The 27,300-nt window shown below is 38.4% G+C and overlaps 10 non-coding genes across 10 annotated transcripts; 6 read left to right on the forward strand and 4 right to left on the reverse strand.

Moving 5' to 3' along the window:
• Window positions 1-254: 254 nt before the first annotated feature.
• On the forward strand, window positions 255-328 carry Trnat-agu (transfer RNA threonine (anticodon AGU)). The gene has a single exon. It is a non-coding gene; the product is annotated as a tRNA-Thr (tRNA).
• A 495-nt stretch (window positions 329-823) lies between these two features.
• Window positions 824-896, forward strand: Trnav-cac (transfer RNA valine (anticodon CAC)). Its single transcript has one exon. It is a non-coding gene; the product is annotated as a tRNA-Val (tRNA).
• Window positions 897-3,763: 2,867 nt separating this feature from the next.
• Trnap-cgg (transfer RNA proline (anticodon CGG)) lies at window positions 3,764-3,835 on the reverse strand. The gene has a single exon. It is a non-coding gene; the product is annotated as a tRNA-Pro (tRNA).
• A 3,644-nt stretch (window positions 3,836-7,479) lies between these two features.
• On the forward strand, window positions 7,480-7,552 carry Trnai-gau (transfer RNA isoleucine (anticodon GAU)). Its single transcript has one exon. It is a non-coding gene; the product is annotated as a tRNA-Ile (tRNA).
• Window positions 7,553-9,348: 1,796 nt separating this feature from the next.
• On the forward strand, window positions 9,349-9,422 carry Trnan-guu (transfer RNA asparagine (anticodon GUU)). Its single transcript has one exon. It is a non-coding gene; the product is annotated as a tRNA-Asn (tRNA).
• Window positions 9,423-11,963: 2,541 nt separating this feature from the next.
• On the forward strand, window positions 11,964-12,037 carry Trnat-agu (transfer RNA threonine (anticodon AGU)). The gene has a single exon. It is a non-coding gene; the product is annotated as a tRNA-Thr (tRNA).
• Window positions 12,038-13,892: 1,855 nt separating this feature from the next.
• Trnav-uac (transfer RNA valine (anticodon UAC)) lies at window positions 13,893-13,965 on the reverse strand. The gene has a single exon. It is a non-coding gene; the product is annotated as a tRNA-Val (tRNA).
• A 1,171-nt stretch (window positions 13,966-15,136) lies between these two features.
• On the reverse strand, window positions 15,137-15,210 carry Trnan-guu (transfer RNA asparagine (anticodon GUU)). Its single transcript has one exon. It is a non-coding gene; the product is annotated as a tRNA-Asn (tRNA).
• Window positions 15,211-23,923: 8,713 nt separating this feature from the next.
• On the forward strand, window positions 23,924-23,995 carry Trnap-cgg (transfer RNA proline (anticodon CGG)). Its single transcript has one exon. It is a non-coding gene; the product is annotated as a tRNA-Pro (tRNA).
• A 1,636-nt stretch (window positions 23,996-25,631) lies between these two features.
• Window positions 25,632-25,705, reverse strand: Trnat-ugu (transfer RNA threonine (anticodon UGU)). The gene has a single exon. It is a non-coding gene; the product is annotated as a tRNA-Thr (tRNA).
• Window positions 25,706-27,300: the final 1,595 nt, after the last annotated feature.

A 27,300-nucleotide genomic window follows, 5' to 3' on the forward strand; every position in this document is an offset into this window, starting at 1 on the left:
CCAATTCTAAAGCCGACACATTATCTCCTGTCATAGTTTTCGGCTCAACTACAGAAAAGCTCCCGCTATGGACCTTTTGAGGCTGAACACCCTAAGAAGTATTGAGCTATCTTAGTACTGCTGGAAATTACCAAGCGTGAAAGTGGACATGTGACCAACTTAGTACTACATGTATTAACAATGTTTCTTTTAACTATTTTTTTCTGTTTATTTTTAAGAAATAAAACAATAATACACGAGATTATCTAGTGTAGGGCGCCGTAGCTCAGTTCGTTAGAGCGCCTGTCTAGTAAACAGGAGGTCATGGGTTCAAATCCCATCGGTGCCTTACAGTTGTTGCACTTTTTAATTTTTTATTACTTTTGAAAATTGCTCAACGAAGCTTCACATGTTGTACCCCTGGGAATTTTTTTGGTTGTGTTATCCAATGGATTAAATTTTAAGATTACGCAAGACTGAAAAATTTCAAAAATTATATCGAACGTAATTTGCGAATTAATGACCATGCATTATAATATAGATAGGACCCTGCGCACGCTCTGATTAGTCAAAAACCCATGCTTTTTACTCTGGTGATCAGAGTATAAAGAATAGAAAAAGCATGTTTTATTGTTTTTCGCCTGTAAAATCTATATCATAAAGCAAATGAAAAAGCCTAAGCCGTGTATTACACTGTGATAAAACACTCTGGACATTTGAGACCACTCGAGAAATCTACATTTCTACATTTCCCTCGTGTTCTCAAAATTAATGCCCATCGTGTTTTATCGCGGTGTAATACACGACTTACGCTTCTTTGTTTGTTGAAATTATGTTAATTGTAGTTTCCGTAGTGTAGTGGTTATCACGTCCGCCTCACACGCGGGAGGTCGCCGGTTCGAGCCCGGCCGAAAACATTCCTTTTCATTTCTTTAATTGACTTCTGCATTTTTTTTTTTTTTTTTTTTTTTGTAATTGTTCGTCTCCATTTCTTTATGGACTGTTTTACGGCAATGAAAATATACTCAATTAATACTAATCTTTTCAAGTAAATTAACCACAATTGAGGGATGTCAAAATAAAATAGAAGATTTTGCTGCGCCATTTCAATTATTTAGTAGTTATTTTTCTGTTGTAATCTCATGACAATAGTAATATTATGACAAAAATTCTTCCAAAACTAGTAATTTCTTTTATCTAAGACTCTGATTTTCATGTAACAATCGGGGGATTAGCCCAAATGGTAGAGCGCCCGCTTTGCATGCAGGAGGTACCGGTATCGATACCCGGATTCTCCAAATAATGTTATTTCACTCTAAAAGACAAAATTCAGATCAAGAGTGATTTTTTACTATTATTTGGCAAGTTATTTTCTTCCAAATTTTACAAATAGCACTAACTCTTTTTAATTGTTGCGTTCGACGACGTGGAACGCAAACCTAATTTTGACCTGTGGCTTTTCAGAGTTGGTGTTGCTGTGCACGGTTATAGGCCGAAAAAAACACATTCTTGTCAGGACACCAAAATGGCCACCCCGCTTGATTTTTGCAGGGCCACGTCACAGCCAGTAAACTGGTACCGTTTTAAAATGCTAATACATGTGATAAGACATGTGGCGAACATGTGAGTATGTGAGCAGGTCATGTGAGCTAGTCTTTCCGATGGATCTTTCTTTGACTTCTTTCCATTCAGTCGCCGTACGCTTCGCTATTATGTGCTCTCGGCGTTAGATTTTGGCGAATTTACACCTTTCGACGGTAGCATTTATCGAAATCTGAGGGAATTGTCCTTGTTTGTTAACACCACTTGGCTTTGGATGATGACCGTGGGAACAGCTACATTTTGATTGCATTTGTTGATTAGTTCCAGTCGCGACAGATAGCTCAGTCTTTATCCGGTCGAAATTTTATTGTTTGGAATCGGTGGAAAAGTACTCTGAAGGCAAGACCCATAAGACTACTTTATTCATCAGGGGAAATACTCAAATTAGTCGCACGGAGTTTGTTTACGATAAACGACCACGCGAAACGAACACGCGATTGCAAATGCTAGCTTAGAATAATGTACGTAATTTAAATATTCTATGAAACTTGAGAATCTACAGAAACTGGCAGCGTCACGCAACGTATCAACAAATCGTGACCTCTTCACTAGCATGGACTTTGACACTATGCATATCTGACTGTAAAACCTCGATTGCTGCTGAAAAAGTTGAAAGGTAGCTAATGAAATCATTTATTTACGGTATATATATATTAAAGTGAGAGCGTCGAATATACTCTCATAATCTCTGATTACTACTAGTTTTAAATTAGTTAACGTGGTGTATTTCAATCTCTTTTTTCATTTTCGGTAACGCTTGACGAAAACTGGTGACCTGTTTTTCAAAATAGCCTCGCAATAGCTAAGGCATCTGTATAATGGGGGATTAGCTCAAACGGTAGAGCGCCCGCTTAGCATGCGGGAAATACCGGGATCGATACCCGGATTCTCCAAAATCAAGATTTTTGCTACCCATGTTAACATTTTTTTTGGTCTTTTCTTTTCTGTTTGCAGTTCTTTTTTCCTCATTTATCTGCTCTTAAAACGCAGGTAGTGTGCCATGACTTCCTGCACAAAATCACTGTATTACTCATCGTCAGTATTCACTGTTATTCGCATTCTCCAATTTTTTATTATCGATTTGTCGTTGGATATTTGTTTATTATTGTTATATTTTAAAACGTGCATTAAAATTTTCTGTAGGAAACCGTGAACGCACCATCTCTCAATGTTAAGCAGATTTTCATTGAAAATATATCTATTGAATGCGATCATTATTTTCTTAAATCTTCGGCAGTGTCATGGCGTCAGTAACAGCGCGCCAAAATCCACAGTGGGAAAAAATGGCGGCTGTACATTTTAGGACAATGGATGGCGTACCTGGATTATCAAAGTATTACAACATTTGTCGCTGAATTGCATTAATTGTGTACGCTAGGTTTAAAGTTTTAGGAAGTTTTCTGTGCGTTTTTCATGAGCGTTTCTTAGGGATTCAGTTGACGCTAAAAACTATTGTTAAATGCACCAGTCGCCATCTTGTTGCCCACAGTGGATTTTTTTGGGATAATTTTGGATGGGTTTTCTTATCGCGACATCGACATGAACCCACAAGCTTATAGCTTAAATTTCATCGTGTTTAGTAAGTAATGATCAAAAATTCATTCATTCATTCATTCCAGATTCTTAGCAAAGCTGTGGTTGCCTTCAGTTAATTTTCAATCTTCTAATTTCTGCTCTGCAAACAGGGTGTGAAGAGAGTCACACGTGCTGTCATCATACGCAGCTTTTTACTTCACTAATAGGACAACCAAGTACAACTCTATCAGCATGTTTATACTACTTTTTTTTTTTAAGCAGTTTAAAAAACTCCCTTTTCTGTTTTGACAAGAACTGCACGCAAACAATAGCAAGCCAAATCTGTGTTTTTCTTTTTACTTTCTTTGCGCGGGAAATGTTTCGTTGTTCATTTAAAAAAAGACAATTCCAGGGCAGCAGATATTTATTAAAACATGTTCAAAGAAGGCTTTGTATATGGTAAACAAATCAAAGGGAGAGTTTCACAGCTCAACGCAAGCCCTAGCTTTTGCGTAAGAATGAAATATCTTTTTCGCTTACTTTCTTCGCTTTTCTTCTTTCGCCCGTTCGTTCAGTTCTTTACATGCAATACGCCAGTCATGAAAAAGAGCCAAAGTAATCGATGCTGTTACGACTTGCAAAATATTTTGACAAAATATTAAACATGGGGCCTATCCGGGAGTCGAACCGGGGACCTCTCGCACCCGAAGCGAGAATCATACCACTAGACCAACAGGCCAAAAAAAAATGAATACATACTACAAACTACGGTAAATCTGGTTTAAAACAGGTTAATTTACCAGTACGTTACTACCTTCACGTAGAGTAACATCAAAAAAATTAAAGTGTGAGATTTTCCGGATCAACTTATGAATTGTGTCGCCATATTTTGTTGCTTCTTCTTTCTTTCTTTTTTAATCAAAGCAACGTGCACATAAAAACAAAAAAAGAAAAGACAGGTACTGCATGGGCCGGAATTATTGGGATTTTTACGTTACCGTGCGAAAAATGTTTCATATATTATATAGCATATAAGTTTCTGAATTTGTAATTTCTAACCGATCAAATTCAACAGTACCACTATTTAACCGTAGAATTTTCTGTTCTAAGCGCAAAATAGGTCGCTGAGTTTACTTCTGTTTAAAAACAGAAATCAGAAACAAATCAGTAGATAGTGTTATCTCAGCTGGCTTACTTAAGCAAGAAGATGGTCCGTATGTGTGAGGGTCGAACTCACGACCTTGCCGTTATCAGCACCACGCTCTTCATTCTCGTTGCTGTCTTATTTAGTATGAGCTATAATACGAAAGCTTGGGTACAGTGAGATTGAGAACCCGCTTAGCAATTTGGCATCAAGAGCTTCTGGGGAATTAGCTCAAATGGTAGAGCATCCGCTTAGCATGCGAAAGGTGCCGGGATCGATACCCGGATTCTCCAGATTGTGTTTTTCTTCAAAATCATTATTTTCCCAGATTCAACAACTCTTTCTTATGTAAATACGGGTGTATGTTTCCAATTAAAAAGTATTACCTTTGGGAGAACCTCAGTCCGACCTGTGTGGTCTTTGGCTTTTGCTTACATAGCAAAAAATTAAAATCTTGATTCTAGCGGAACATAACCTCAGTGAATTAAAGCGTCTGCGTGAATAAAATAATAAAATAGCTTTACTTTCTGTCCATCATCATTAAATAGGAACCAAACCGAAAAGCCCTAAAACTCGGTATAAATTTGTTAAGAACAGCATATAGTAGTAGGCTGAACCTTACGCTATTTTCAAATCGATGGCGATCTATAACATCAGTCGGTAATTACATTTACACAAAACTGATTCTCGCACGTGGATTAAATGCTCTGTTTGTTTTAATCTTTCCCGCTATGAAATAAATACTAAGTGATTACGATCGGCGCATTTTCAATTAATTTCCTCTCCCACGAGAAAGCAAAATTAATATAAAAACTGCCATCGCTGTACCAACTACCGAGCTGGATTAAAAAGTTTCACAAGATTTCATTGTTAATCAATTTCATTCTCCGAAGAACGATGCAATTTTTTTTAATTGCGTTTGCTGTCATTTATAGACAACAAAATTGATTAGCCCTTTGCATTAAAGGTCAATTGCTTTGATAACATCTTTCAGGAAGGCTTACTTTAACTGGTTACAAGCCATTTGCTTTGGCACAAACTTCAACGTTCAACAGATCTTCAATCGCTACCAAGTAACGAATCTGAAAAAGAGAATGTCTTTAAACATTTCAGGGAATTCTACAACGAACGAGACAATAGTGGAGTTGGTTAAGAAAGCCTCAAATGGAAAACTTTATCTTACGATCGACGAGTTATTGATTTGTTTGTCAGCGTCAGTAGTTATCGGAGTTGGAATCGCTGGAAATATTTCAGTCCTGTTTCCCAGTCGCTTCAAACCGCTCAGAATTATTTATTGGCAAATCTAGCGGCTGCCGATGTTACAAGTCTCCTGTTTTGTGGTTTTTGCCTCATCCCAATGATTAGGGTCCTTCCAGATGAAGCTGTTGGAACTGTTCTCTGTATGTTCTCTGTCGGCTTCAACGTTCCTCTGAATGCTACGATTGTCTCGGTATTCACGCTTACAATCCTAGCAATAGAACGTTATAACGCAGTAGTAAGATCTCTACGGATGTCGCAGCTTACGAGAGAAACGGTTCGATACGCGATTATTGGCACATGGATGGCGTCCGTTGCCTTAAACACACCGTTGTTTGTGTACACAAACTACAAGTTCAAGACAGCAGCTTGCCGACAGATGTACAGGCAGAACGCAGAGTTAACTCACATTATCTTCTACATAATTTTTGTTTTCACTCTTCCTTTTCTCGTTATTAGCTTTCGCTACAGCAAACTTGTGAAATCGCTCAATCACATAAGTGCGGTTACACCTGATAGCAATATCCCAGAAAAAAAAACTCATGCGACAACGAAAACAACTCTTGAAGATGTCGCTGACAGTTACTTTTGTTTCCGGAGCGTGTGTTTCACCTGCCAGTGTTGTTACTGCCCTTCGCTATTTTCGGATGGTAAGCCAAACCGTGCGGGCTTTTAGGCTATTGCTCCTTTTTATAAGTTCTGTGGTAAATCCATTCATTTATGCATTTCACAGCTCAAATTATCGACGCGCTTTTAAAACATTACTCAAATGTAAATAGACGCCCTGGATTACATTTGTCGCGTAAGTTCAGCGACATTTCTTTGTTCGACTTGTCTCGTTTGATGAGTTTACATTTCTTTCTTCTTTCATTGCTGTAAGAGTAGTTCGCTCCACGATGGGAGGCTGGGTGTGAGGGCGGATAACTACGATGGACTAGCATCCCATCCATGGACAGAAAAATACTCTCAGTTGTTTAATTCAAGGGAGACTGGGATAAGCTCTGCCGTGTGGGGGCTAGCAAGGCGCAGGTGCGACCATTTAACGTTTCCTTACCATCCAGTGTCAAAGGAGGCCGGCAATTTCACTTCTAAAAGATGAAATTCAAGCTTTAACTTCCAGATTTCAATAAAGCGAGTCGTAAAGGCAAGAGTAATTTTTCAAAGAATCTTTGTGTTATCTGCGTTATAAGGCTGTTATGAGAAAGGTTGCGTTACAAAAGCGTAACTGAAAGCGTACCCCGCGCCAATACCGAAAGGTGTTTCGGGTATTGTTGCTTTACCGCTGGTCGATTGAAATCCACGTTGTTTCAGAGGGACAGCGGAAAATTCATTAATAGGAGTATTCCCATCTTCTCTGATAGCTAGAGAAAATTATCCAAATAAAAAGTTTACAAACCGTTATTTGTTCAACAATGGTCGGAAAAACATCTGTCTTCAAAAAGAATAAAAGCTGCATATTAGCTAATAATATAAAGACTGGGTATCGATCCCGGTACCTCCCGCATGCTAAGCGGGCGCTTTACCATTTGAGCTAATTCCCCAAAGCGTAAGCATATACAAATTGCTATAACTATTGAAAAACCAATGTTTGAGGCATGACCTGGTAATTAGTTTTAAGCTTTTTTCTAAAAAAATTACTTAGAATTTCATTTTAGAAAAACAGATCATTTAATAAAATATGTTGCTTTTTATTCTAGTTCCTTGTTATTTAGAACATAAGCTACTGATACTGATGAGACATTACTGGAAGGTATATGAAAAACAGCTGCCAATAAATAATTTCGGGATAACTATCTTTCAACATAAATGTCCTCATCATGCATTTGAGAAAGCTCGTTAACAATATATACATACATCTTAAAGAATAAAACCAAATCAGTTTGAACAAAGCCAATGTTGTTCCTCATAAGGCCAAACTTCTGATAAAGTTCTTGTACAAAGGCAGTAATACTTAAAAAAACGGCACCGAGGTTAATTTGTCTGGTCCGTTAGCTCAGTCGGCAGAGCGTGGTGCTGATAACGCCAAGGTCGTGAGTTCGACTCTCACACGGACCAACTTTTCCTTTTAAGTAAACCAGCTGGAAAATGCACTTTTAAGATTTCTAACTGACTGTACTCTGATTTCTCTTTTCCTTTATTTTTTTTCATTAGTTAATTTCCCCTGATCAGTTAAAAACAAGAGGACTAGATCAAAATTACTTTAGTTTACTTCAGTGTAACAAGAAACATTTGCTTGTCTGGAATAAAGGGTTTTTACCCGGATTTATATCGTTTTGTTTGTATGGCAAATTGTTAAAAATGTGCCCTAAAATGGCCGCTGAAAGCCCTCTCAGAGGGGCAAAGCCAAGATGTTGGCCCCAGCGCTAAAATACGAATCAAATTGAACTGATAGTTATATTTTTGTGAATCACTTATCTAGACCATTCATCTCAGGAAGTTTGAGAAATTTGATTTTTTCTGGTCCAAATGGCCATAGTTGAAATTTACAGAGGGCGCCTCTTAAAGTATCTCATAGAAGCAATAATCTGCTGGCCACCGCCCAATGGACTATTAAAATAACTGACACCACTGAGCGTTTGCTATATCTCACCGGACCAAACTTATGGTAAATGTCTTGTACAAAGGCAGTATAACTTAATAAAAGACGGCACTGAGGTAAATGTGTCTGGTCCGTTACCTCAGTCGGCAGAGCGTGGTGTTGATAACGCCAAGGTCGTAAGTTTGACCCTCACACGGACCAATATTCCTTTTAACTAAATCAACTGGAAGATACTATCTTGAGATTTTTATCTGATTTATCTGATTTCTCTTTTCCTAATTCTTGACCTTTATTTCAATTAAAAACCTGTTTTTATATATTTGTTTTGATCGCTACAAAACAAAAGGACTAGATCAAATTTACCTTTGTCTATATATAATGTTACTACATGTAGCTGAAAACCCGGGGACGGGGGTACTTTAGAATTTTCTGCGCAGGGATGTTCCGCTGGGACCCCATTTAAAAATATCCAGTGGTGTTTTATGATAGTCATCTATCGACGCTGTTGGGTCCGAGTTGCAAAAATTTAAACTTGCCGATTTTATTTTTTTATATTTATGAGTGGCAATTCCTGGTTTCCTTAGGTTAGATAAAATCTTCAACCAACTGGTCAGTTTCGTGAATAATGATACTCTATTCTAGACCCAAACGCTCTGATTTATATACACTATGCTAGAGTAAACTGCTTGAAAACCATACCCTTTACTGCGGCACTTACCTATATAGCCCATATCCGCCAGTATTTTCCCCCCACCCCGGGGGGCTGGAGAGTACCGGTTTGAAAAATATGGGTGCCAATAGAAACACTTGATTAAGTCATATTCTAATATAAAGAGGCTTCATTGTGGTCAGTTAGAATTGTTTGCACAAAAATGAAAGAAATTTGTTTTTAAAGGGGGAAGGTAATTCACTGTTTCATATGGCATTCGTGACGTCACATAAGCCATCGTAGCTTGTTTCGTTTTGATGTCGTGTTTATCAATAAAAGAGTATTAAAAGGGCCTCTCCGGGAGTCGAGCCCAGGACCTATCGCACCCTAAGCGAGAATCATGCTCCTAGACCAACAGGCCAAACGTGGTTGAATATTCATTTGAAAAAGGTCTTAACCTACTTCTCTCTATTAAACTGGTACTATATAACACCAGTTATTTGTTGGCTTATTGACTAAGACAGTTACTATCCAACTTCCCTGGTTTTTCGCTTTTCATGTCATTCGAGCAAGATACAATAATGTAGCAGAAACCTTACGCGAGTTAAAATTTCATCCACACAATTTAACTTGATGAAAATCGTACAAACACCGTCCATGTAAGTCTCCGTGGCGCAATCGGTTAGCGCGTTCGGCTGTTAACCGAAAGGTTGGTGGTTCAAGCCCACCCGGGGACGATTCTTTTTTTTGATAATTGTTTTCTGTATAGTTAGCGTCAAGAGTCCATCCTGTTAGCGTAATTTTTAGTTGCATTGCATGTTAGTAGGTCTTCTCAAACAGCCACTGCGCGGATGTGATGTAAATAAACCGTTATTATCGCGATCGTTACCATTATTGGTTTTTTGACGGTTGAAGCAAATTAGGCTGTAATTTTTCATAAAAGGGTACAAATTTGTCCATATTTGACCAATCCAATTAGTACTATAATTTGTGCATTCAATATTGCGTCTTTACTCTTCAAATGTTTGTCTTATTAACGTAATTATATCACCTTTATTACCGCCGCGTGCATTAGTCGCCTGCTCCCGTGACTAGAAGTTGAAGGACTTGAACATAAGCATACTTTTTGTGATATATTAAAACGTTGCTTTATAAACAGCATACCTTGCCCCTAGACAATCGTTTAGTTCTTAATTAAGGATATCTGAGACATTTGACGGCTAATATTGGCTTGCTCATTTGACGGTTGACGGTAAAAATATTGCGGTTTTGACGGTTGACGGTTAATGTTTTGGTCATTTGACGGTTAACCCCATTGAGATCCACTGCCTAACGCTAAAACCAGGATAGCGTTGTTTTTGAAAAACTTCAATTTTGAGCATCGTCAGAAGTAGGTAAATGTTCAACTGTTTGCTGTACTTCGTAGCCTTATTTTTTCTGTCTTCCTGATCAAAAAACTAGAAACTACCAGTTCCTGATTGGCACACCACTGAGTATGGCAGCTTTCATTCGTAACCGGTTTCCGTAGTGTTATCACGTCCGTTTACACGCGGAAGGTCGCCGGTTCGAGCCCAGCCGGAAACACATGATTGTTCTTCCTATGAGACTAAATCTTGCTACCCACCACTTACAAAATTTTGAGTCAGCAAAAACAAAACAAAAGGAAAAAAAAAAACGAAAGGTGTCGACGTAACTCAGCTCCATTGATCTTTCATCTCTTAGCAACTTCATATTAAGATCGATACCTTAAATAATGCTATCGAGCTATGATCTTAACAAAGCTTATGTTATTGATTGTTAGTGGGTTGGTAACCAGAAATGTACGAGTTTTAGTCGGAGAAACCAAGAATCTATTCGCAATTAGTTGACGGTTGATTGCAATTTTAGTCAATTTCAACTTTTGTATTCTCCAACGACAAAACCATCGTTTTAAACTTTTCAATTGTTTTTGTTTTTCTCCAGGGTATTTTAAATGGAGTAATTAATCAATTTCTTTTATACGTTTTGCTAATAAGATTTGGCGAAAAAGAGAGATGATGACATTGACCATTCCATTACAAGCAATCCATAACCTTAACCCCTATTATCGTATAGCATGATGAGAACATCTTTGAGGGTGAAGAGTATTTTGGCAGATTGCTTAAACATTTCGCCGGTATCAGGAGAGGATGAAGAGAGAGCCACGTCATGTATCAAGTGCGCGCGCTAAGTACTAGAATGAACAATGATAAGGCAGATGGCCACTGCTATAGCTTTGCTTGGATTTAACGAGCTTGGTGACCCCTACTTTTCTTTCCAGAAACAGATTTTATTTACAATTATCTCCACATTGTCCAAAAATAAACAGAAAATCAAGCTAGGAAGTTAAAGAAAACAAAAAAAAAAAATGATATTTGCTAGCAATAAAGATAGAAAGTTAAAAAAAAGGTAGGAAGCCGGCAGTTAAAAAAAACATTCGAGATTTCTCTCCACGGGACATCGAATCCTGCCATCTTGCAGCTGCAAGGCACGTGAAACTATAGTCGCTAAATGCGAACTTGTTCTTTAAGGAACCTCACAAGTTGACTAAGTTGGGCCCACTTAAACAATATTTGGCAGAGAATAGTTCACTTCAAACTTGGAATTAATACTATGTTTTTCCATGTTGAGATTTGTGTAAATGTTGTTGCACAATGTGTAGACTTATCTGAGAACAGTTGTAGGGCCCCAATGAAGAACACCTTTGATGAAGTATGTTCCCTGGCAAACATTTGTTATTATGGTTATTGTTCTGTGTAGTCTTGTAGTTACCAGTCCAACTCCGCTGATTATTTTTCTGCGTCCCGTCAATAAAGCAAGATCAGGAGCTCATGACCCGGAGCGTCCATCTCCCATACCAACCCTAGGAATTAACCCTTTCTGGTATCTTTTTTTTTAAGAATTTGACCTCTGGAACTTTTCGGAGCCCGCCTTTCAAACGCCCAATCAAAGCCCAGGTGGTCCCCGAGGGACCCCTAAGAAGTACCAATTCTAAAACAACACATTATCTCCTGTCATATTTTTTTGGCTCAATACGCTGAAAGGAAACACGAAAGCTCCCGCTGTGGACCTTTTGAGGCTGAACACCCTAAGAGGTATTGAGCTATCTTAATACTGCTGGAAATTACCAAGCGTGAAATGGACATGTCACCAACTTAGTACTATATGTATTAACAATGTTTTTTTCTTTATAATTTTTTTTCTTTTTATTTTTAAAAAATAAACGAGTAAACAATAATACACGAGGTTATCTAATGTAGGGCGCCGTAGCTCAGTTGGTTAGAGCGCCTGTCTAGTAAACAGGAGGTCATGGGTTCAAATCCCATCGGTGCCTTACAAATATTGCACTTTTTAATTTTTTATTACTTTCGAAAATTGCTCAACGAAGCTTCACATGTTGTACCACTGGGAATTTTTTTGGTTGTGTTATCCGATGGATTTACTTTTAAGATCTACGCAAGAGTCGCGTGGAAAATTTCAAGAATTATATGGCGAATAAATGACCATTATGATATAGATAGGACCCTGCGCACGCTCTGATTGGTCAAAAACCGATGTTTTATCAGAGTATAAAGCGCTTTCACAAAATTACTTAAATGTAAATAGACGCCCTGGATTACATTTGTCCCGTTAGTTCAGCGACATTTCTTTGGTCGACTTGTCTCGTTTGATGAATTTATATTTCTTTCTTTTTTCATTGCTGTAAAAGTAGTTCGCTCCACGGTGGGGGGCTGGGAGTGTGGGCGGATAACTACGATGGACTAGCATCCCATCCATGGAAAAGAAAAATACTCTCAGTTGTTTAATACAACGGAGACTAGATTAGATCTGCAGTGTGTGGGCTAGCAAGGCCCGGGTGCGGCCATTTAACCTTTCCTTACCATTCCGTGCCAAAGGAGGGCGTCAATTTCAGTTCTAAAAGATGAAATTCAACCTTTAACTGCCAGGTTACAATAAAGCAAGTCGCAAAGGAAAGAGTAATTCTTCAAAGAATCTTTGTGATATCTGTGTCATACAGCTGTTTTGAGAAAAGTTGCGCTACAAAGCGTACCGCGCGACAAATATACCGAAAGGTGCTCTGGGTATTGCCTGTTTACCGCTGGTCGATTGAAGTCCACGTAGTTTTAGAGCGACAGCGGAAAATTTTTTAATAGGAGTATTCTCATCTTCTCTGATAGCCAGAGAAAATTATCCAAATAAAAAGTTTACAAACCTTTACTTGTACAACAATGGTCCGAAAAAAATCTGCCTTCAAAAAAAAGTAAAGCTGCATATTAGCTAGTAAAGTAAAGACTGCTGGAGAATCCGGGTATCGATCCCGGTAACTCCCGCATGCTAAGCGGGCGCCCTACCATTTGAGCTTATTCCCCAAACCGTAAGCATTTGGTTCAATATACAAAATACTATAACTATTGAAAAAACAATGTTAGAGGCATGACTTGGTGATTTGTTTTATTTTTTTTCTAAATGTACTTAGAATTTCATTTTAGAAAAACAGATAATTTAATATGTTGCTTTTCATTCTAGTTCCTTGTTATTTAGAACATAAGCTACTGATATTGACGAGACATGATTAGAAAATAAATGGGAAACAACTTCTAATAAATAATTTTGGGATAACTATATTTCAACAAAAATGTCCTCATCATTTGAGAAAGCACGTTAACAATATATACATACATCTTAAAGAATAAGACCAAATCAGTTTAAACAAAGCCAATAAACGGGTGCTGTTCCTCATTAGGCCAAACTTTTGACAACGTTCTTGTACAAAGGCAGTAGTATTTAATAAAAAAACAACACACAACAAAAAGAATAGAAAAGTTTAAAACGATGGTTTTGTCGTTGGAGAATACAAAAGAGTAAATTAACATTTAACACAAAAATTGTAATCAACCGTCAACTAATTGCGAATAGATTTTTGGTTTCTCCGACTAAACTCGTACATTTCTGGTTACCAACCCACTAACAATCAATAACATAAGCTTGATTAAGATCATAGCTCGATAGCGTTATTTAAGGTATGGATCCTAATATGAAGTTGCTAAAGGATAAAGGATTAATGGAGCTCAGTTACGTCGACACCTTTCGTTTCTTTTTCTTTTGTTTTCTTTTTACTGACTCAAAATTTTGTAAGAGTTGGCTAGAGTTGGGTAGCAAGATTTAGCCTCATAGGAAAAACAATCATGTGTTTCCGGCTGGGCTCGAACCGGTGACCTTCCGCGTGTAAAGCGGACGTGATAACCACTACACTACTGAAACCGTTTACGAATGAAAGCTGCCATACTCAGTGGTGTGCCAATCAGGAACTGGCAGTTTCTAGTTTTTTGATCAGGAAGACAGAAAAAATAAGTCTACGAAGTACAGCAAACAGTTGAACATTTGCCTGCTTCTCACGATGCTCAATATTAAAGTTTTTCAAAAACGATGTTATCCTTGTTTTAGCGTTAGGCAGAGGATCTCAATGGGGTTAACGGTCAAATGGCCAAAACATTAACCGTCAACCGTCAAAGCTTGCTATTTGCTGCGGTTCGTAGAATAGCAACAAATTTACGTTTTCACGGTTCGCCGGACATTTGGCAGTTGTCATGGCAACATCAGAACCGAGATCGTGTGTTGGCAGGATTTTACTTGGGGAATCATTCTAGACTAGCGCTCCTCCTAAAGAAAAGGGGGTTTTTCTTGGCGGGCAGCAGGCACACTAGTTTTGAATGTATTTGTTCAGTTTCATATAACGTACACTATCTAAGCTTATCTGAAGTTATCAATAAACGGGGGCTGTTCCTTACTTGATGCTGGGCTAACCAGGTACAGCTAATCCAGTGCAGCAACCAGTGCCCCATTTACAAGTGGAAAGTTGTGTTTTATTGATTGATTGATGTAGGTAATAGGGAAAAGCGCAATATTTTTATCGACAACCGTCAAATGAGCAAGCCAATATTAGCCGTCAAATGTCTCAGATATCCTTAATTAAGAACTAAACGATTGTCTAGGGGCAAGGTATGCTGTTTATAAAGCAACGTTTTAATATATCACAAAAAGTATGCTTATGTTCAAGTCCTTCAACTTCTAGTCACGGGAGCAGGCGATTAATGCACGCGGCGGTAATAAAGGTGATGTGATTACGTTAATAAGACAAACATTTGAAGAGTAAAGACGCAATATTGAACGCACAAATTATAATACTAATTGGATTGGTCAGATATGGACAAATTTGTACCCTTTTATGAAAAATTACAGCCTAATTTGCTTCAACCGTCAAAAAACCAATAACGGTAACGATCGCGATAATAACGGTTTATTCACATCACATCCGCGTAGTGGCTGTTTGTTTGACAAGACCTACTAACATGCAATGCAGCTAAAGATTGCGCTAACAGGATAGACTCTTGACGCTAACTATACAGAAAACAATTATCAAAACAGAAAGAATCGTCCCCGGGTGGGCTTGAACCACCAACCTTTCGGTTAACAGCCGAACGCGCTAACCGATTGCGCCACGGAGACTTACATGGACGGTGTTTGTACGATTTTCATCAAGTTAAATTGTGTGGATGAAATTTTAACTTGCGTAAGGTTTCTGCTACATTATTGTATCTTGCTCGAATGACATGAAAAGCGAAAAACCAGGGAAGTTGGATAGTAACTGTCTTAGTCAATAAGCCAACAAATAACTGGTGTTATATAGTACCAGTTTAATAGAGAGAAGTAGGTTAAGACCTTTTTCAAATGAATATTCAACCACGTTTGGCCTGTTGGTCTAGGAGCATGATTCTCGCTTAGGGTGCGATAGGTCCTGGGCTCGACTCCCGGAGAGGCCCTTTTAATACTCTTTTATTGATAAACACGACATCAAAACGAAACAAGCTACGATGGCTTATGTGACGTCACGAATGCCATATGAAACAGTGAATTACCTTCCCCCTTTAAAAACAAATTTCTTTCATTTTTGTGCAAACAATTCTAACCGACCACAATGAAGCCTCTTTATATTAGAATATGACTTAATCAAGTGTTTCTGTTGGCACCCATATTTTTCAAACCGGTACTCTCCAGCCCCCCGGGGTGGGGGGAAAATACTGGCGGATATGGGCTATATAGGTAAGTGCCGCAGTAAAGGGTATGGTTTTCAAGCAGTTTACTCTAGCATAGTGTATATAAATCAGAGCGTTTGGGTCTAGAATAGAGTATCATTATTCACGAAACTGACCAGTTGGTTGAAGATTTTATCTAAACTAAGGAAACCAGGAATTGCCACTTATAAATATAAAAAAATAAAATCGGCAAGTTTAAATTTTTGCAACTCGGCCTCAACAGCGTCGATAGATGACTATCATAAAACACTACTGGATATTATAAACTGGGGTCCCAGCGGAACATCCCTGCCCAGAAAATCCTAAAGTACCCCCCTCCCCGGGTTTTCAGCTACATGTAGTAACATTATAGACAAAGGTAAATTTGATCTAGTCCTTTTGTTTTGTAGCGATCAAAACAAATATATAAAAACAGGTTTTTAATTGAAATAAAGGTCAAGAATTAGGAAAAGAGAAATCAGATAAATCAGATAAAAATCTTAAGATAGTATTTTCCCGTTGATTTAGTCAAAAGAAATATTGGTCCGTGTGAGGGTCAAACTTACGACCTTGGCGTTATCAACACCACGCTCTGCCGACTGAGCTAACGGACCATAGATTTAAAGGAGATTTAAATACACCACATTAAAGAATTTAGAACATTTAAAAATACTTAATGCTATTTGTAAAATTTTGAAGAAAATAAGTTGCCAAATAATATTAAAAAGTCACTCTTGGTCTAAATTTTGTCTTTTGGAGTAAAATAACATTATCGTATCGATCTCGGTACCTCCCGCATGCAAAGCGGGCGTTCTACTATTTGAGCTAATCCCCCGATTGTTACATGAAAAAAAAACAGAGTTTTAGATAAAATAAATTACTATTTTTGGAAGAATGTTTGAACATATTTAGCATATATGGTACAAGCTATTGTCATATTATTACAACAGAAAAATAACTACTAAATGATTTAACTGATGCAGCACAGTCCGCCATTATATTTTCACATCTCTCAATTATGGTTAAGTTACTTGTCAAAATTACTCTTATTTGTATATTTTCACCCTCAAAATACAAGATGCCATAAAACAGTTCATAAAGAAATCGAGCATGCAATCATAAAAACACTGCCAAAGTCAAATAAAAAAATGAAAAAAATGTTTCCTCAAGATAACCCTTCAGTACAAAGTACTGTTATCAACGGGGTCCTGCTAAGAATTAAAAACTAATAAACAAGAATTATCAAGATATATAAAATAAGATACATATTAAAAACCGTTAAAAATACAATAGGAATAACAAGAAATAATCGTCCAAGGCTTTCCTAAATAAAACTCTAGCATTAATGTTTCTTAAACTTAAAGGCAATAAATTAATTATCGAGGCACCTAAAAAATAAAAGCTACGGCGCACAAAATCCAGTCTGACTTTTGGTAGTTTTGCTGTTTTCCCATTGTTTCTAGTGTTTAAAGCGTTATGATGTAATCGGTGAAAATAGTCTTTAAATAGAAAGCATGCAGTTCCATTAAGGCAGTCAAATACAAAGCAGCACGCTCTTTTTTGTGAAAAGCTATCAACAGTTAAAAATCGAAGATCACAGTTCTGCGAACTGCATTTTGGGGAAATGATTTCGAGGCTTCGCGTCTCAATGGACCGGATCATGCGTTTGCGGGACTCTGACCATCCAAGACTAGTATAGCCGCAATACGTAAATATTGGCATAATCATCGATTGGTAAATTCGTTGGGCAGTAAAAGTATCAATACTGGAACGGATGCGCCGTAAGAGGTTCACTCTTCCTGCTGCCTTCTTGTAAATTTTTTGAAAATGAGTTCCAAAATTAAGTGTCGGGTCCAGATGCACGCCGAGGTACTTATAACATGCAGTGGTGTTGATGGGAAAACCGTTGACTGAGAGCTTGACTTGACAGCCTTGAAACAGATTCAACCGCTTACCGGTACCAAACAGCATCACCTCAGATTTTCCTTTCTTCAGATTAAAAGTAAGTTCATTATCACGAAACCAGTTAGAGAGATTATCTAAGTCCTGTGAAAGGCTGCTTTGTATCGCATCGATATCACTTGAGGATGTAAAAATCACCGTATCGTCAGCGTAAGTGATAATCTTACAATGACGCAGGGGACTGTGCACATCATTAAAGAGGATGAGAAAAAGGAGGGGCCGAAGAATACTTCCTTGAGGAACTCCAGTGTTAATTAGATTTGGTTCAGAAAGCACACCATGAAATTGAACGATCTGCTTGCGATGGAATAAATAATCAGTAAACCATGACAGTTCCATATTATATACTCCATAACGGGACAGTTTACTCGATAAAACGGAATGACTGATGGTATCGAATGCCTTTGATAAGTCAATAAAAACTGCTCCTGTCGCATTTCCACTGTCGGCCTCCTATCTGATGAGATCAGAAATCACGATAATAACGGTTTATTCGCATCACATCCGCACAGTGCCTATTTACTTGAGAAGATCTACTTACGAGTACTACAATTAAAAATTATGCAAACAGGATGGATGAATGGAATAAACTATATAGAAAATACTTACCAAAACAAAAAGAGCCGTCCCTGGGTGGGCTTGAACCACCAATCTTTCGGTTAACAGCCGAACGCGCTAACCGATTGCGCCACGGAGACTTCCTTCGAAGGATTTTGTACAATTTTCATCAAATTAATTTTCGTGGATGAAATTTTAACTTGTGTAAGATTTCTGCTACATTGTATCATGCTAGAAAGACACGAAAAGTGAAAACCCGGAAGATTTGGATAGTAAATATCTTGGCCAATGAGACAACACATAACAGGTGTTACAGTACCAGTTCAACAGAAAAAGGTAGATTAAGACCTTTGTCAAATGATGTCCAACCACGTGTGGCCTGTTGGTCTAGTGGTATGATTCTCGCTTTAGTGTTAGAGGTCCCGGGTTCCGTTCCCGGACAGGCCTTTTTTAATACTCTTTTGTCAATGAAAACAACATCATAAACAAACAGACAATTTTACGATGGTTTTTGTGACGCCACAACGGCCATATGAAACAACGGAATACCTTTCTTCTTTAAAGAATCACTTTCATTTTTGCGCAGACAATTCCAAGTGACTACTACGAAGCCCTTCTAGATTAAAATATGACTTAACCAAGTCCTTCTGTAGGCCGGGAAACATTTCCAACGACCTCTGGGAAAACATTAAACTAAAGTAATTTTGATCTAGTCGTCTTGTTTTGAACTGATCAGGGGGAATTAACTAATGAAAAAAATAAAGGAAAAGAGAAATCAGAGTACAGTCAGCTAGAAATCTTAAAATGGTATTTTCCAGCTGGTTTACTTAAAAGGACAATTTTGTCCGTGTGAGGGTCGAACTCACGACCTTGGCGTTATCAGCACCAAGCTCTACCGACTGAGCTAATGGACCAGACAAATTAACCTCGGTGCCGTTTTTTTAAAGTATTACCGCCTTTGTACAAGAACGTTATCAAAAGTTTGGCCTAATGAGGAACAGCACCCGCTCATTGGCTTTGTTCAAACTGATTTGGTTTTATTCTTTAAGATGTATGTATATATTGTTAACGTGCTTTCTCAAATGATGAGGACATTTTTGTTGAAATATAGTTATGCCGAAATTATTTATTGGCAGTTGTTTCTCATATGCTTTCCAATAATGTGTCGTCAATATCCGTAGCTCATGTTCTAAATAACAAGGAACTAGATTGAAAAGCAACATATTTTATTAAATTATGTTTTTCTAAAATGAAATCCTAAGTAAATTGTTTAGAAAAAAGCTTAAAACTAATTACCAGGTCATGCCTCAAACATTGGTTTTTCAATAGTTATAGCAACTTGTATATGCTTACGCTTTGGGGAATTAGCTCAAATGGTAGAGCGCCTGCGGCAGAGCTTATCCCAGTCTCCGTTGTATTAAACAACTGAGAGTATTTTTCTGTCCCATGGATGGGATGCTAGTCCATCGTAGTTATCCGCCCCCACCCCCAGCCCCCCAACGTCGAGCGAACTACTCGTACAGCAACGAAAGAGGAAAGAAATGTAAACTCATCAAACGAGACAAGTCGAACAAAGAAATGTCGCTGGACTAACGGGACCAATGTAATCCAGGTCGTCTATTTACATTTGAGTAATGTTTTAAAAAGCGCGTCGATAATTTGAGCTGTGAAATGCATAAATGAATGGATTTACCACAGAACTTATAAAAAGCAGCAATAGCCCAAAAGCCCGCACGGTTTGGCTTACCAGCCGAAAATAGCGAAGGGCAGTAACAACACTGGTAGGTAAAACACACGCCCCGAAAACAAAAGTAACTGTCAGTGACATCTTCAAGAGTTGTTTTCGTTGTCGCATGAGTTCTTTTTCTGGGATATTACTGTCAGGTGTAACCGCACTTCTGTGATTGAGCGATTTCACAAGTTTACTGTAGCAAAAGCTGATAATGAGAAAAGGAAGAACGAAAACAAAAATTATGTAGAAGATAATGTGAGTTAACTCTGCGTTCTGACCGTATTGTTTGTACACAAACAATGGTGTGTTTAAGGCAACGGAGGCCATCCATGTGCCAATAATCGCGTATCGAACCGTTTCTCAGTCTCGTAAGCTGCAACATCCGTAATGGTCTTACTACTGCGTTATAACGTTCTATTGCTAGGATTGTAAGCGTGAATACCGAGACAACCGTAGCAGTCAGAGGAACGTTGAAGCCGACAAAGAACATACAGAGAACAGTTCCAACAGCTCCATCTGGAAGGACCCTAATCATTGGGATGAGGCGAAAACCACAAAACAGGAGACTTGTAACATCGGCAGCCGCTAGATTTGCCAATAAATAATTCTGAGTGGTTTGAAGCGACTGGGTTCTCTTGATTGTTAACAGGACTGAAATATTTTCAGCGATTCCAACTCCGATAATTACTGACGCTGACAAACAAATCAATAATTTGTCGATCGTAAGATAAAGTTTTCCATTTGAGGCTTTCTTTACCAACTCCACTATTGTCCCGTTCGTTGTAGAATTCCCTGAAATGTTTAAAGACATTCTCTTTCTCAGATTCGTTACTTGGTAGCGATTGAAGATCTGTTGAACGTTGAAGTTTGTGCCAAAGCAAATGGCTTGTAATAAATTAAAGTAAGCCTTCCTGAAAGGTATCATAAAAGCAATCAACCTTTAATGCAAAGCAGTAATCAATTTTTTTGTCTAAAAATGACAGCAAACGCAATTTTAAAAAATTGAATCGTTCTTCGGAGAATGAAATTGTTTAACAATGAAATCTTGTGAAACTTTTTAATCCAGCTCAGTAGTTGGTACAGCGATGGCAGTTTTTATATTAATTTTGCTTTCTCGTGGGAGAGGAAATTAATTGAAAATGCGCCGATCGTAATCACTTAGTATTTATTTCATAGCACGAAAGATTAAAACAAACAGAGCATTTAATCCACGTGCGAGAATCAGTGTTGTGTTCAGACTGCCATCTGCTGCTTCATACATGAAAGGTAAATGTAATTACTGACTGATGTTATAGATTGCCATTGATTCTAAAATGGCCTAAGGTTCAGCCTACTATTATATGCTGTTCTTAACAAATTTATACCGAGTTTTAGGTCTTTTCGGTTCAGTTCCTATTTAATGATGATGGACAGAAAGTAAAGCTATTTTATTATTTAATTCATGCAGACGCTTTAATTCACTGATGTTGTGTTCCGCTAGAATCACGATTTTAATTTTTTCCTATGTAAGCATAAGCCAAACACCACATTGGTCCGACTAAGGTTCTGCCAAAGGTGATACTTTTTAATTGCAAACATACACCCGTATTTAACCGCGCGGCCATGGGCCGAGCGCGGTTCATGGTTTATCCGTGTTTTTTTTTTTTTTCCGCAGATTTGTCTGCGACCAGACCCAGGCTTCCACTCGGCCAAATTTTCAGTCACGCAACCTGTGATGTTTACTCGCCAAAAGCTGTTGAAACATTAATAAATCTCATCTCCGATACTGACTTTCGCGGGAAAAAAATTAAAAACCCAGCGTTCGTCAAAAATTATATTTTTTCAGCAGAAATTTAGCTCGGAACATACACATATTTATATTCCTTTGAATCGTCGATGAAATGACCCTTTCCGGATATTTTTTCCTTCGGGGTCAACAAAAACCTCCGATTACAAAATCACGCCGAACCCACACGTTGCAAAAAAATCTCTTCAAAACCCTGACTTCGAAGCGATATAACACTTCAGCGTTAATAGCTACCACACATCGGCAGGCGGTAAATCTATTCGTTAACAATCCAGCTTTATCGTGTTAAAATTTCAGCGAAATCGGACAAAACCAGAATTAATTGGAATTTTTTTGTGACCTCACTCCCCAGACTTGACCTAACAAAGGGAGCAACGGTCGCCCATAGCAACCGAAAAACACGAACATAACAAAGCCGAACGTTTCGGCCAGAAATCTCCAGAATTATCGCCTGAGAGCTTAAACTTGAATGGGAACATCTTTTTCGAACTTTTTTCAACTGATTTAGACGAAAGACTGGCCTCGGCGGGCTACAAGAAAGACCAAGAGAAAAACAGAACAAGACGGCAGAACAAGCCGATAACATTTCATCGCATGGCTTTCGGCACGAAAACGAAAATACAGCTTACTTCTGGATAAATTCAGCCTTAGAAGCCAGCAACCGGCCCCAAATTACTTTCTGTATCCTTACAAATGTCCTGATTTCCATCTCCGAAAGATTTTGCGCCAATTTTGAGCAAATAAACATTTCGTCGACGGCGACCGCCATTACGGTGGCTTGCATACTAAATTAGCTAACTTGACAAAATTCTCCCGAGGGGGGATATGAGGAAAAGAGCTGAAAGATGGCCTATAATTGGCTAATGATGAGATCATCACACTGTCCAAATTTGTGAGAATCGAAAGTAACGCCAATTTTCTGTCACGTTTTCAATCTGTGGTCACTGGAGTGACCAAAATCGACACATCGGTCGGGATAGAGTTTTATTATTAAATTATATGACTTGTGTGACTACTTTGCTAGCCCTTTACTCGTGGAAAACACCAATTAAATTTGATCATGACTTTTAAGAAAAAAAGCTGTTGTTAATAGTGTTGTTATCGTGTCATTCATATCGCTCATGCCCATACATATCCCGAAGAAAGTTCTACAAAGATTAAGACCATTACGTCATCGGAGATTTCTCAATGGCTACCACTGATGATGCAATAATACAGTTTGTGTTGATCAAGTGATGTGATGTCTACAATAAGAAAAGAATCATCAATGACTGCTTTGGAATGTGCACTGCGTTCCGACGGTAGTGCTAAGCAAACAGTTAAATTTTAAAAGCGCGGTTATAAGATCTAACAGATCTTCTTGTTACATAAGAAAGAGTTGTTGAATCTGGGAAAATAATGATTTTGAAGGAAAAAACAACCTGGAGAATCCGGGTATCAATCCCGGTACCTCCCTTATGCTAAGCGGACGCTCTACCATTTGAGCTAATTACCCAGAAGCTCATGATGCCAAATTCTTAAGCGGTTTCTCAATCTCACTGTACCCAACCTTTCGTATTACAGCTTATACTAATTAAGACAGCAACGAGAATAAAGAGCTTGGTGCTGATGACGCCAAGGTCGTGAGTTCGACCCTCACACGGACCATCTTCTTGCTTAAGTAAGCCAGCTGAGATAATACTATCTACTGATTTGTTTCTGATTTCTGTTTTTGAACAGAAGTAAACTCACCGACCTATTTTGCGCTTAGAACAGAAGATTCTACGGTTAAATAGTGGTACTGTTGAATTTGATTGGTTAGAAATTACAAATTCAGAACCTTATATGCTATATAATACATGAAACATGTTTCGTACGGTAGCGTAAAAATCCCAATAATTCCGGCCTATGCAGTACCTGCCTTGTTTTTTTTTTGTTTTTTTTTTATTTGCACGTTGCTTTGATTAAAAAAGAAAGAAAGAAGAAGCAACAAAATATAAGGACAAAATTCATAAGTTGATCCAGAAATTCTCACACTTTAACTTTCTTGATGTTACCCTACTTGAAGGTAGTAACGTACTGGTAAATTAACGTGTTTTAAACCAAATTTATCGTAGTTTGTAGTAGTCTGGCCTGTTGGTCTAGTGGTATGATTCTCGCTTCGGGTGGGAGAGGTCCTGGGTTCGACTCCCGGATAGGCCCCATGTTTACTTTTTTGTCAAAATATTTTTCAAGTCGTAACAGCATCGATTTCTTTGGCATTTTTTATCACTGGCTTATTGCATGTAAAGAACTGAACGAACGAGCGAAAGAGGAAAAGCGAAGAAAGTAAGCGAAAAAGATATTTCAATCTTACGCAAAAGCTAGGGCTTGCGTTGAACTGTGAAACTCTCCCTTTGATTTGTTTACCATATACAGAGCCTTCTTTGAACATGTTTTAATAAATATCTGCTGCCCTGGAAATGTCTTTTTTAAATGAGCAAAGAAACATTTCCCGCGCAAAGAAAGCAAAAAGAGAAACACAAATTTGGCTTGCTATTGTTTGCGTGCAGTCCTTATCAAAACAGAAAAGGGAGTTTTTAAACTGCTTTTAAAAAAAAGTAGCATAAACATGCTGATAGAGTTGTACTTGGTTGTCCTATTAGTGAAGCAAAAAGCTGCGCATGATGACAGCACGTGTTACTCTCCTCACACTCTGTTTCCAGAGCAGAAATTAAAAGATTGAAAATTAACTGAAGGCAACGACAGCTTTGCTAAGAATCTGGAATGAATGAATGAATAGTCATTACTTACTAAGGTAAAAAGGTAAAGTCTGCATGCAAGCCAAGTAGCGGTTTCTGTAGCATGAAGCGACTACGAGTATTTCTACTCCCCCCTGGATGGGATGCTAGTCCATCGCAGGGTTACCCCCAGCATTAAGTTTGCCAGTACCCATTTATACACCTGGGTGGAGAGAGGCACTATGAGAGTAAAGTGTCTTGCCCAAGAACACAACACAATGTCCCCGGCCAGGGCTCGAACCCGGAGCGCTCGATCCGGAGACGAGCGCACTAACCATGAGGCCACCGCGCCGCTTTAAATGTACCGTCAAATAATTTTTCAGTCGACTCATGCCTGGAACTTAAAAGTAAATCCAATGGATAACACAACCATACAAAAATTCCCAGCTATAGCTGGTTTTCACATGACGTCACTAAAATTCAAACAACGAAACTATTGATCTTCCTGAGATTTTACTTTAATGATGTATAAGAGCAGCTGAAAACTAATATTCATACAAATTTTCGCTCCGAATGGGTTCTTGGTTTTGTGATACACTACGCTTGAATTTCTAAGCTTTTGCGTGACGCGGCATTTACATGACGGCCTAGAGAGCTGTCATAATGGTTAAAAAAGTGACTTATTTCGGGGAACTTGGCTATCTGAATAGTTCATGTCTGAGAAAAAGTATTATTTTAATGTTTTAGAGTTTCTCGAGGGACAAACTCACGCTTTTGTATCAAAACTCAGTGACAGATGTTTCTGGTGGTTTCCGGCCACCATGTTGGTGCCCATATGGATGGGCACCAGCATGGCGTCTCCATACAAATCTCTGTAAATTTGGGTAAAAAATTTCTTCGCATATCTCGCATAAGAAAAATTGCTGTGACCAGAATTTTGGCGAGAGTCTTTGCATATTTACCTTCTTTTATTTCCCAGATTCTGGACTTTATCTATTGACCGGTTTTGTTTTTTTATTTTGATCTATTTTGAATTGCGTGACACTGAAAACCAGCAATACAAAATGTGAAGCTTCGATGAGCAAACGTAATGAGAATTAAAAAGTGCGACATCTCAAAGGCGCCGATGGGATTAGATCCCATGACCTTCTGTTTACAAGACAGCCGCTCTAACCAACTGAGCTACGACGCCCTACATTAGATATAATGTGTTTTAGTATGTTTCTTTTAAAAGTAATAATAACAATAACAATAATAATAATAATAATAATAATTACTTACTAAACACGATGAAATTTAAGCTATAAGCTTGTGGGTTCATGTTGATGTCGCGATCAGAAAACCCATCTAAAAATTATCCCAAAACATCCACTGTGGGCAAGAAGATGGCGACTGCTGCATTTACCAATAATTCTTAGCGTCAAAATCCCCAAGAGACGCTCATCAAAAACGTGCAGAAAACTTCCTAAAGCTTTAAACCTAGCGTACAGAATTAATGTAATTCAGCGACAAAGGTTGCAATACTTTGATAATCCAGGTACGCCATCCATTGTCGTAAAATGTAAAGCCACCATTTTTTCCATTGTGGATTTTGGTGCGCTGTTACTGACGCCATGACACTTTGTGCCGAAGAAGCCTTACTTGGGTTCCGCCACCAGTGAGCCAGCTCCTCTTAAATATTTAACAAAATAATGATCGCATTCAATAAATATATTTTCAATGAAAATCTGCTCAACATTGAGAGTATAGTGGGTTCACGGTTTCCTACAGAAAATTTTAATGTACGTTTTAAAATATAACAATAATAAACAAATATCCAACGACAAATCTATAATAAAAAATTGGAGAATCCGAATGACAGTGGAGAATCCTAAAACAGTGAATACTGATGATGAGTAATACAGTGATTTTGTGCAGGAAGTCATGGCACACTACCTGCGTTTTAAGAGCAGATAAATGAGGAAAAAAGAACTGCAAACAGAAAAGAAAAGACCAAAAAAATGTTAACATGGGTAGCAAAAATCTTGATTTTGGAGAATCCGGGTATCGATCCCGGTATTTCCCACTTGCTAAGCGTGCGCTCTACCATTTGAGCTAATCCCCCATTGTACAGATGCCTTTGGTATTGCAAGGCTATTTTGAAATCCAGGTTACCAGTTTTCGTCAAGTTTTACCAAAAATGAAAAAAGAGATTGAAATACACCACATCAACTAATTTAAAACTAGTAGTAATCAGAGATTATGAGAATGCGTTCGCCGCTCTCACTTGAATATATCTAAGCCCGCTAGGTTTTCGCCTGAATTCGGGCGAAGCCCGAATCCAGGCTAAGCCAGCAACCCTAAACACAGGGGGCGGGGGGGGGTGTGCTCCGTCAAGGCTAGGCTGGGCACATGGCCCAATGACTGGCCTATCTGCTGGTGGCTTGCTGGGGGCCAGCTGTCAAAAGCAGGGGGCAGGGGAGGGTGTCTTTTACTGCCACTCCAAACTAGCTACAATTTGAGTTTTCAGTGTTAAATAAGCTTGATGTTGACTGTGTTTCTGGGTATTTTACTCAGTTGTTTGACCTTGCTTGAGGCTTCTATGTTGACATGGCACCCTGCTGGAGTGGCCCATGCCACGTGCATGCGTGATTGGCCAATCTCGCAGCCAGGGGGGTGGTCAGAGGACATCTGACGGCTGGGACTGTCTTTGATTTAAAGCGGGCATGTTTTTGCGAATTCGATTAGATATATATATACCGTAAATAAATGATTTCACTGGCTGAAATTCAACTTTTTCACCAGCAA

The sequence above is a fragment of the Orbicella faveolata genome, unplaced genomic scaffold (assembly GCF_042242905.1).
Source record: "Orbicella faveolata isolate gen_17 unplaced genomic scaffold, um_ofav_v1 contig_35, whole genome shotgun sequence".
NCBI classification, from domain to species: domain Eukaryota; kingdom Metazoa; phylum Cnidaria; class Anthozoa; order Scleractinia; family Merulinidae; genus Orbicella; species Orbicella faveolata.